This window comes from Pygocentrus nattereri, chromosome 4 (genome assembly GCF_015220715.1).
Source record: "Pygocentrus nattereri isolate fPygNat1 chromosome 4, fPygNat1.pri, whole genome shotgun sequence".
NCBI lineage: Eukaryota > Metazoa > Chordata > Actinopteri > Characiformes > Serrasalmidae > Pygocentrus > Pygocentrus nattereri.
Window position 1 is genome coordinate 48,680,408 of NC_051214.1, and position 12,156 is coordinate 48,692,563.

General features: G+C 36.3%; 1 protein-coding gene across 1 annotated transcript in view; it reads left to right on the forward strand.

Moving 5' to 3' along the window:
* Nucleotides 1-12,156, forward strand: part of lrfn2b (leucine rich repeat and fibronectin type III domain containing 2b) — a 246,055-nt gene that overhangs the window by 199,871 nt on the left and 34,028 nt on the right. The window lies entirely within an intron of this gene.

Consider the following 12,156-nt stretch of genomic DNA (forward strand, 5'->3'; position numbering starts at 1 on the left):
TAAAGTGCTGTAGTTTGCCTGAACAGGTGCCTGAACAGGTGAGTCTGTGATATCAGTTATAGAGGAGGCCGGGTGGAAGTGGTGGTGGCTGTGTAGAGCTGGACCAGTGTTGCTTGTAGGAGCTTAAATGAATTTGAATTTCTAGCAAAAATTCTTCTTTGGCCTTGGTGAAGTGGTGCGCTATGTGGACCGAGGGCAGGTGCTGCCGGCACCGAGGGGTTTGCAACTCAAGAATTTAAACACTAAACTCCTAAAGGAGTTTGTTTGTTTATTTGTTTATTTATTTATGCTGTTTAAACTTTTAAAAACAATCCCGAGGCCCAAACACAGTCAGACACAGACTTTCAGCCTTCCTCTTTTTCTTAAATATTGAATAAAAAAAAATCGAAAGAATCTGAATGACCTTCTAACTCAGACTGATTTATTTTGTGTAGTCAGTCACGATTAATGTCATGTCTTACTGGCTTATTTGCGTAAATTTGACACTATTTTTGTTTCTCACTTGTAAAACAGTTCATTTTGATTTACCTCTATAATTGGACAAAATAAGTTGTAACAGATTTATTATATATTATATTTATTATATTCAATAACTAACATTCTCAGTGAAAGGGGTTTCCAATTTTCTTACTGATGTCCAGTGAGATCAACAGCGTCTGCATGCTCTAACCAATATATCACAGTGTATATATCACATTATACAAAAGTTAGCTCTGACAGCACAATCTGATTGGTTGAGGATGCTCTAGCTGTGTTATTATATGTGTCAACTTTCATTTCTGTCTAGCCTTATTCTCCAATTGATCAGAGGACAGCCCCCCCTCACTCACTCTCTCATATGGCTCTTCTGAAGCCCTGCAGTGTCCTAATGCTGGCTTTAAGTGATGTGGTGTTTCAGTGGGCTGGAGGGGTTCTGGAGAATACTCTGAGTGTGAAGCATGCTGATGTGTGGTTAAGCAGTGTTGGAGACACTAGTTAATGAACGAATAGCAGAGCAGATTCAGGCTGGATGAAGAACAGACATGGATTATTCCTTGTTATTATTATTATTATTATTATTATTATTATTATTATTACTCTGAAGCATTACTCTGTGAGTGTGACTGAGCAAAACCAGCTGTTTAGGTTATGTAAGGGCTGTAAACCTGTGATCTTACAACAATCTGACTCACCAGCCAGTTTTTGGGAAAAGATTCACTGCATCAGTTTCACCACCATTCAGTTTGAATATGATTTTGGTAAAAATGATTTGTTGCACATAGAAATCTCAGTTTTCAATTATTTTTATTTCAATAATGATTTTGGGGAAGATATTCAGTGCATCATGAAAAAATGATTTGATTTAGATTTGAGTCAATTCAGACCCTGCAAAACGATTCAGTGTATCATGAAATATCTGTTTTCACTGCAATTTGATTGCTAATGATTTTTTTTTGGAAAAGATTCAAAGTACCATGAAATTACAAAATTTCACCACAATTTATTTTTAAACCATTTTGACTTTTTGGGGGGAAAAATCTGTGCACCATGAAATTTACTTTTGAATGACGGTCAAATTTCACCATCATTTCTATAGATTTTGTAATGATTCAGAGATATTGTCAAAAATACGTACAATATACAAATCTAACTGGAGGAAATGTTGATAAACTAGTGCTATGACAGTAAGAACAATACTCCTTTTATTTTTGTATTTGAAAATAGCCTGACAGTATTATTTAGCCAAAAAATGAGGGCATACTTTATTGAATATTATCATAATCAGTTATAACCGATTTGATCTTTCCTTAATTGATGCCATTGAGTCGGCATCTCCATTTCATTCAGTGCATTACTAAACTCCTGATCATGCAGCTGCAGAGCTATAGCCACTAAATGCTGTTGAGAATCTCCAGCGCAGCTGCCTGCTGTGTGTGTCTGCATGTGCGTGAGAGCAGTGAACTCTTGTCCTGTGTGGATAATTGCATAGACAACTGCAGACAAAATTGGATGTGTCACCTCTGCATCAGCAATAATGATTAATCTGTAATTAAAGGCCATTAACACTTAAAGAGAGGGTGGTGGGGAGTCGGGGGTGGTGGCGGAGTGACGCTGGGACGAGTGTGTTTTCCTACCGTGAATAAGCCCATCGTGCACCCAGCCGGTTGATTCCAAGCCCTGCGCTGTCACTGCTGATAAATGAGCCACGGCACTCAGACCAGTCATGCAGGAGGAATTAAAATTGCACTGCAGCGTCCCAAACACTACAAAATAATGTACACTGACAGTCGAAAGTGTGGGAACACATAGCTTTCTACAGTGCTTTTAATGTTTTATTTGTCAGCTTGCAATATTAAAGTCTTAACATTCTTATTTAGAGGAAAACAACATCAGAATATTAGTATACATATAAATATTTGTGCCAGTATTTTATGGTGCACAATGGAAATGCTACATTAAGAGGCTGCAGCCATTTAAGGGCTTCATGTAAACACATTTTTAAGCCAACACAGTGTCGTCATTGTCGTTAGCGTGAGAATTTAAAGCGCATGTTGTCATAAACTTTTATTCTGTCATTTTAAATGTTTATATTTTAATTTTTTAGTGCAGTGTTATTATGTAACTTGACCGAACCGCTCGGAGACGTGCAGGAACCTAAAGTCTAAACTGAAACTAATCTAAGCTCAACTGAACTAATCACATGACACACAAAAGCAGATGAAACAATTCAATAATCAAGCGAGGCTTCGGTTTAATTTGGGCAACAGACAATGCAAGTTAATGCTTCTTCAAGAGTCTATGTACTGAAAAAAATCCATGAACACTCCTTTTCCACAGGATATGATGAAATATTTACTAACATCACAATTCACATTATTATTATTATTATTATTATTTAAAACAACAACAACAATAATAATTATAATAGTAATAAAACCTGATACATTTTATGGATCACTGCCATAGGATTAATATAACCTGGGGATATTTTATGGTTAACTTCTAGCACAGGATTAATAGAAGGTTAATCCTTCAGTTTGTTTTATAGCACTGGATAAATATAACCTGGGATTGCTTCTATAGTTTGTTTCGTGGCATGAGGTTAATATAATCTGGGGTTATTTTACGGTTTGTTTTGATAGCATGAGATTTCTACCGTCCTTTTTATAGTACACTCTTAAAAACATGGTTTTTCAGTAAAGTAAAGAAAACGGTTCTATATAGAACCATGGACCCTCAACAAACCCATCATGAAAGGGTTCTTTGGATTCGTGGAAAATGTTCATCAATGTGCTGTAGATGGTTCTATGTTGCACCCAAAAGGGTTCTTCTATTGTTACAAGCTTGACACTAACAGTAGAAGAACTCTTTGGGTGCTCCATAGAACCATTTTCAGAAGGGTTCTATATAGAACCATCTACAGCACATTCTCCATCAATCTGACGAGCCATTTCATGAGGCAAAGAACACTTTAATCATGCAAAGGGTTTTTTGAGGGTCTATGGTTCTGAAAGCTTAACCCGCCCAGCCATGTGATATTAATTCTGTCTGAATAGTCAGAAAAGTCCGTTTCTGTAGGCTCGTTAGGTGTGGCAGCTATGTGACCTACGAAGTTTACTCAAATTTAATGCCTGGTTTTATCCTAACAAAACATTTGCAGGGATTTTTTTATTACTTCCTGAAAAAATATCAGTGAAAATCAAACATTGCTTGAAAGTTTTCAAGCAGTTTTTGCAAGATGTCATCACACTTTTGGCATAGCTGTATTGTGGTGAGGGTGGTGCTGGTGGGGCGTGTTGTAGCAGGTCAGTGGCTTGGAAAGGAGCCAGGAGGTTTTACAACATGTTGTTCCACAGCAAAAGGAATTATGAGGATTCCTCCTGTTAGGAGCCTCCTCGGGGCCTGTTCTGCTCAAGCTCAGTGACATTTCAGAGGCTTAACACATCTTAAAATGCCCTCCTCACACAGCTAATGTGCAGAGTGAGACTTATTTTTTTATTTCTCCACAAAAGCAGTGCTTCCAGGCAGCACTGGAGCACCGCTGGAGACGCAGTGCCACTCTGGAGGAGCTGGAACCAGCAGGACACTAATGATCCAGCTTTTCTGAGCACAAGCACAGGACTGTCATCCCTGACTTTGAAATATTTGTCTGAACCAGATGGGTCATGAATATGCTCATCTGGGTTACCTGTATTTTGAACATAATTCCTGAAATATTTCTGTGCTTTTGAATCAGGTTTCACAGTCGGCTTCAGATTGGGATAGAATTTCATCACTGTACAGTCAGGATTTGACAGAATTGGTCCAGCTGCAGTCCAATTCAGACAGAATGTCACAATACAGGTCGGTTCAGATTTTGCCAGGATACAGTCTGACTCAGAAAAGATTACTGTACTTTTACTTGGTTACAGTGGGTAAAGTCCAGGTTGGACTCAAGGAATGTGCTTGGGGTATATTTTCAAGCTCCTTTTAAAAAGTCATTTAAGCTGCACTCAATGTTGCTGACAAAAAAAGCTTGTGACAGAATGATCTACGAGTTGAGCGTCATCTTTGTAACATATGGAGAGAAATCTTACAGCTGAATTTGACTCACTGGTGCCTACAGCACCTGGGAAAACATCTCCCTCTAACCAATATATCACAGTGTATATATCACATTATACAAAGTTAGCTCTGACAGCACAACCTGATTGGTTGAGGATGTTTAACATCTCCCTCTATTACTTTCTTTCTTTTCCCTTTCTTGTCCTCTCCTTGTCTCTTTCCTCTCTGCATTTTGTCAGTTGTATTCACCACTTTCAGGGTTAAACCCATAGTTGTGCTAATGATGATAATCAACTATACCTAGTTACTGCTCCAAAGTTAAAAAGTAGTGTCTCTCTCTCTTCAGCCTCTTTCTCTTTTGACTCTATCGCTTTAGTGCCTTTCTCTTCTCACACCATCTGGACTCCCTGATGTAAACTTGTGAAAAAGCCTAAGACGGAGGTGATGAGGTGCGCACAGATCAAGGAGACAAATGTCTCACCTCTAGCCGAATACACTAATGAGCCGAGGAAGCGCGAAGTCTCAAACTTTATACGCAGTCATAATGATGATGTCAATTAGCTTCACTCGGAGCAGCCTTCGGAGTACACAGCAGTTTCTCATCCATACAGAGCGCACACCCTGAGCAACCTCTGAGAACACAGCCTTTCCACAGCAGTACAGATCGAGGAGGATGCTGTTGCCGCACCAAACTCACTTGGTTGGGGACCAAGAATGTGTATCTAGCCTGTGGGAGGTACAGCCTCAGTGAAGCACCCTGTGTGCCAGGAGTTCCTCAGGCACTTCCTTGCAGTTTGCTGGCTGTCATGGTGAACAGGGAAGCGGTATTTTAACTTTGCTATTTCCAATTAGGGATGCACTCATAACGAGGTTGGGAAGTCCTAGAGTAAACCAAGGCTATGACATGTCAAAATTGAGTCAAATCAGACAAGGACTGACACCAGAAAAATGTAAATCTCTTTGATACAGAGCCATGACTAGTCGTCGGCTGCTTCCAGTCAAAGTATTTTGGTCTTGTCAAATTGTTTAGGGTCATTTAATACTAAGCTATAACCCTACGGGTTCACCTGGGTCAAATGAGATTAAGAGCTTAGACTCCCAGAGTTATTACTTTGGTTTTAGCCATACAGTTTAAACATATTTATATAGTTACATAATGGATTACATAGTTATGTAATGAGTCATATTTGCATTCAAATTAAACCTTGTAGTGGCAGGTCTAGGTCTGCACAACATATTCTTTTCACAAAACAAGGCTGCATACACACAGCAACTTTTCATCAAATTCAAATTATAATGAAGCATCCCTTCCATTTACAGAGACTTATGGACTGTAAAATATGGAGGTAAAGTAATGATATCAAACACTATGCAATCTCTGTCAAGACCAAGATGAGTCCAAGTACAAATATTAATGAGACCAAGACAGAGCTGAGAAGAAATGCTATCAGGACCAAGACAAGATAGAGAACAAAGAAAAAGTCCTAAATGCTAATGAGGCCAAGATTAATCCAAACACAAGCACTGTTGACACCAAGTTAAATCACAAATAGTATTACACCCAAGATAAGTCCAAAAACAAGCACAATCAGGTCCAGAATAAATCTGAATACAAATATTATCAAGTCTAAGATAAGTCTGAGTACAAATACTATCAAGTCTAAGATAAGTCTGAGTACAAATACTATCAAGTCTAAGATAAGTCTGAGTACAAATACTATAAAGTCTAAGATAAGTCTGAGTACAAATACTATCAAATCTAAGTCTGAGTACAAATATTATCAAGTCTAAGATAAGTCTGAGTACAAATACTATCAAATCTAAGTCTGAGTACAAATACTATCAAGTCTAAGATAAGTCTGAGTACAAATACTATCAAGTCTAAGATAAGTCTGAGTACAAATACTATAAAGTCTAAGATAAGTCTGAGTACAAATACTATCAAATCTAAGTCTGAGTACAAATATTATCAAGTCTAAGATAAGTCTGAGTACAAATACTATAAAGTCTAAGATAAGTCTGAGTACAAATACTATCAAATCTAAGTCAGAGTACAAATACTATAAAGTCTAAGATAAGTCTGAGTACAAATACTATCAAATCTAAGTCTGAGTACAAATATTATCAAGTCTAAGATAAGTCTGAGTACAAATACTATAAAGTCTAAGATAAGTCTGAGTACAAATACTATCAAATCTAAGTCTGAGTACAAATATTATCAAGTCTAAGATAAGTCTGAGTACAAATACTATAAAGTCTAAGATAATTCTGAGTACAAATACTATCAAATCTAAGTCTGAGTACAAATACTATAAAGTCTAAGATAAGTCTGAGTACAAATACTATCAAATCTAAGTCAGAGTACAAATACTATAAAGTCTAAGATAAGTCTGAGTACAAATACTATCAAATCTAAGTCAGAGTACAAATACTATCAAGTCTAAGATAAGTCTGAGTACAAATACTATAAAGTCTAAGATAATTCTGAGTACAAATACTATCAAATCTAAGTCTGAGTACAAATATTATCAAGTCTAAGATAAGTCTGAGTACAAATACTATAAAGTCTAAGATAAGTCTGAGTACAAATACTATCAAATCTAAGTCTGAGTACAAATATTATCAAGTCTAAGATAAGTCTGAGTACAAATACTATAAAGTCTAAGATAAGTCTGAGTACAAATACTATCAAATCTAAGTCAGAGTACAAATACTATCAAGTCTAAGATAAGTCTGAGTACAAATACTATAAAGTCTAAGATAATTCTGAGTACAAATACTATCAAATCTAAGTCTGAGTACAAATATTATCAAGTCTAAGATAAGTCTGAGTACAAATACTATCAAATCTAAGTCTGAGTACAAATATTATCAAGTCTAAGATAAGTCTGAGTACAAATACTATAAAGTCTAAGATAAGTCTGAGTACAAATACTATCAAATCTAAGTCAGAGTACAAATACTATCAAGTCTAAGATAAGTCTGAGTACAAATACTATAAAGTCTAAGATAATTCTGAGTACAAATACTATCAAATCTAAGTCTGAGTACAAATACTATCAAGTCTAAGATAAGTCTGAGTACAAATACTATCAAATCTAAGTCTGAGTACAAATACTATCAAGTCTAAGATAAGTCTGAGTACAAATACTATCAAATCTAAGTCTGAGTACAAATATTATCAAGTCTAAGGTAAGTCTGAGTACAAATACTATCAAATCTAAGTCTGAGTACAAATATTATCAAGTCTAAGATAAGTCTGAGTACAAATACTATCAAATCTAAGTCTGAGTACAAATATTATCAAGTCTAAGATAAGTCAGAGTACAAATACTATAAAGTCTAAGATAAGTCTGAGTACAAATACTATCAAATCTAAGTCAGAGTGCAAATACTATCAAGTCTAAGATAAGTCTGAGTACAACTACTATAAAGTCTAAGATAATTCTGAGTACAAATACTATCAAATCTAAGTCTGAGTACAAATACTATCAAGTCTAAGATAAGTCTGAGTACAAATACTATCAAATCTAAGTCTGAGTACAAATACTATCAGGTTCAAGACAACAGGAAAAAAAACAATATAGTCTATTGTTAATATTTTATTATGTAAGAAAATATTATTTTCAGGAACTTTGACTGTGATGCAGGAGAAGAACTGCAGCGTTCCGTTTGAGTGGTTACCCGACTGTGCGGGAAAAGCAGCCACAGATGATGATCACACTTTCACATTGTAAATGAACTCTCTTCCTGGATACAATGTCATCTCTGCCTTATCTCTGTAGGACTAGAGAGTGTACTGTCTCTGTACCCTGAATATAGAGAAAAAGAAAATAAACAGCTCCAAGTTGTAAACAGTTCAGCAGTTTAAGATCACATCATGAATCTGGCGTAGACCTTTTCTTACGACCTTTCTCTTTAGGGAAAACTTTACTGAATATATTACTGAATATTAGGAATATCCTCTTAGGAAGATATCAGTGAACTCGAAACCTCGAACTCCCCTCTCCAAGCGCTGCCCAACGATGTGTCTTTGTGAAGCTACTGTACAAGTTTGTAGAAAGCTGGTCAAAAATCCCATTCAACAGAATATTGCTGCACTGCTGAGCTGTATTGCTGTAGGTAATCAAAATTAGGCAATTTAGAAACAGCAGAATGTGCCATCATGCTAATGTTAGCTTGTTTATACAATCATAAAAACTTTACTTCAAAGTTCAGTAGCAAATCACAAAATGTGATGTAACCCAGTAGCTGGGTGTCAATTGTCATTTCCCAATGTCATACAAAATGAATAGCTGGCTCTAAATGTAGGTATTGTGATATAAACCCAGTCTGTTCTGCGGTTTCTCGTTAGGCTGAACTGTATTTTTTATCTGTGATAAAATATTGTTCTATAATAAATTCTTTGGGCTGTAATTAGAACCATATTGGTAAATAACTAGAGTGAACTAAGCATTTTAAAGAGCACTTGTAATGCTCTCATTACGCCTTATTAAGCCAGCAGTTGGTAATTAACCATCATTTGCCATTAATCGTAATTAGTAATTAGCCATCATTTGTTTCCAGACGTCAAACTGCAGTGTTTCAGGCAGTTTGACAGGCTAATATTACTAATTAATGTCTTATTGTGATAACTATCACAAACACACACACACACACACACACACACACACACACACTTGTCTAAGCTGCTTACATGTCAGATGTTGAAACTGAGAAATTTATTGTCTTTTGAAAAATATATGCCCATTTTGAACTTCATGCTAACAACACATTCCAAAAAAGTTGTGATGGGGTGTTTTTACCACGGTGTTTCATCATCTCCTCTTTAACAAGCTCTGTAAGTGTTTGGGAACTGAGCAGACCAACTGCTGTAGTTTTGAAAGTGAAATGTTTTCCCGTTCAGCTGCTGTTTTTCATTTCATTGTGTTTTCATTAGCTGACAGGTCTGGACTGCAAGCAGGCCAGTTTAGCACCCAGACTCTTTTAATATAGGGCAATGCTGTTGTAATACACAGTGTTCATGATTTTTAAAAAGAATTTCAAATTTTGATTTGTCAGACCACAGGACGCTTCTCCTCTTCTCCTCAGTCCATTTTAAATGGGTTTGAGCCCAGAGAAGGTGGCAGCATTTCTGGACCCTGTTTATATGTTTTCTTAGTTTGTAGAGTAATGATTTTTTTAGTGAGTTTTAATTGTATTTGTGGATGCAGCATTGAACTGTTTTCACAGATAGTGTTAAGATACTATGTGGTGAGCACCTGATACTAATAGAAGGAAAAAAATGTTTCCGCTCCATGTATAAGACTGAATAAACTTAGGTGGAATGGGAAATTTGAATAAGAAGCCAACTTCAGCTTTATATATATATATATATATATATATATATATATATATATATATATATATATAAAAAAAATGTTCTAGTAGCAGTGTTTATTATATTGTGTTATGTCTCACCCATTGGAGTTTTTCTGAGATATGAAGATATGAGAGATGTTCAGGTGACACCAATTCAGTCTACCAGTATAGTTAATGTTCACTTCATAGTGTTTTTATAGACCTGGTGTCTAAATGGTTCATGTTTTTTGTGGTCATTTAGGTCTATTTTGCTTGGTCTTCATCCACCTGTGTATAATAGTACTATGGGCAATGTGGAATTATAATGCCTCCTAATACCATAGATGAAGCCTTACCTATTTTTAAATATGATAAATAAACAAATAAATACATAAATAATGCTGTGAACTGATATTTCTGTGGCCTTACACACCTTGAATGTCAACATTTATGCACAACAACACTGCTAGCTGTGAACTGGTGCAGACTTTCCCAGCAGTGTGTGAAGCTCCTGAGAGCGTCTGTTGTGTCAGTGAAGGTAAAAATAAAGACGAATGCAAAGATGTAAAAAAAAACCAACAACAAAACAATACTCTAACACGCTCGTATTATTTCCCACACCTGCTGTGTGCCGCCTTATTTTAGTTTGCATATTGCTTACACTGTTCCTTGTAGCTGTCAAGCACACCTGGCAACACACACACAAACATCAAACATCAGTGTAATCCTCAGAGGACCGGTCACAAGACACAGAGCTGGAACTGAATCATGGCCATCGGGATGACCCAGAGAGACCGAACGCTCGCACGCGAGCCGTGCGTATTCATGCCAAAATGCATAAACGAACATCTGTCAGAGACCAGCTCCAGGAAACAATGTCGTTCTCCCTCTTATTATTGGTTTATGTTGCAAATGAATAGGGATAGCAGCTGCAGCTTCATTAAGCTCTCTCTAACTCTTTTTTCTCTCTCTGTCTAACTCACATCCCACACAGCATTCCACCACTGAGTGTGAGCACTTCAGTTGATGTCTTCCACATTTTTTGCACCGCTTATGTAAAATTGTGCGTATTGCGGGCGACGGAGAATAAAGCAATAGATTAAACAGATGAAGTGTCAGAATCACTTAATGAATAATCTGAATGGGAATGAAAATAAGAAACAGTGATTAAAAAACTCAACTCTCTCCCGCTGGTCAGCACAGATGCGTTCAAACAGTTTGATCAGTAGCTGATCAACGGTGAAGCTCAAACACAGTCCTCTGCAGCTATATCTCATAAATAACACTTGATGTGTTTTGATATAAACATTTTGTTTTGCTTTTCTGAAAGCTGCTGCTGTAAACTTCTGCATTTGTCAGATTCTGCTGGTGTGGGTCCGTGATTTACTGTCCTTAAATGACAAACATTAAGGCAACTTGTGTGGTAACAGTGTCCTCTTCTGGAGAAACTCCAGACTGCTAGACTGGAGATCCAAATCATGTCCACATATCACATATTTTAAAAATCAAGAGTTTTAGAGGATCTGTTTTGGACTACTGCTTTAAATTTCTCAAGGGAAGCCATGAAGTGTTATATTTTAATTATGTATATGTGATATTATATGTACATGCTGGCATTTTTGCTGCAAATCCTGCTTGTCAGTTCAACCTAAAAATATTACTGCATGTGATAAACAAAGGGCTGGGTGTAATGCAAAGTACTGTTAATTACATTTTGCTTTAATATATAGTGTAGCACCGTGAAAATTATTGTTATCACAGCATAATAAGAATTGTATCACTTGCTGTACTCATATGTCTCCAAAGAGCAATATTATGTGCAAAACATAATTTTCTTCTATGCAGATTGTTTTATCAATATTAAGGCAGCTGTGTTTGAGGAATGCAAGACCATTTCCTAAGAAAAAAAATGAGATATGAGAATTCTGGTGCACTCTGAGGCTACAGTACAGGTGTAACCGCTGTGGAATTGTTTTCTTTGAGTTAAGCAATGATGCAATAGAAGTGCAAAAGCAGTACAGTTTTCTATGTATTTGTGACTTATTTATTAAAATTCTGTTGCCGGCCATAACAAAATAAAAATCTATAGTCTTGTTTGCAAACAGTGGTGATTTATGTGTTTGATAGCTACTGATTAGAGAAATACAAATATGCAAACATGAAACCAACTTCATCGCTCCTGACACATTGTTCATAACGTTATCATTCATCATTAAAAACTGTGAATTTTGCCCAAATGTGACAGGCTTACAAGTATGCCTGTACTATATTTTTACTGTATTACCCTTCTTT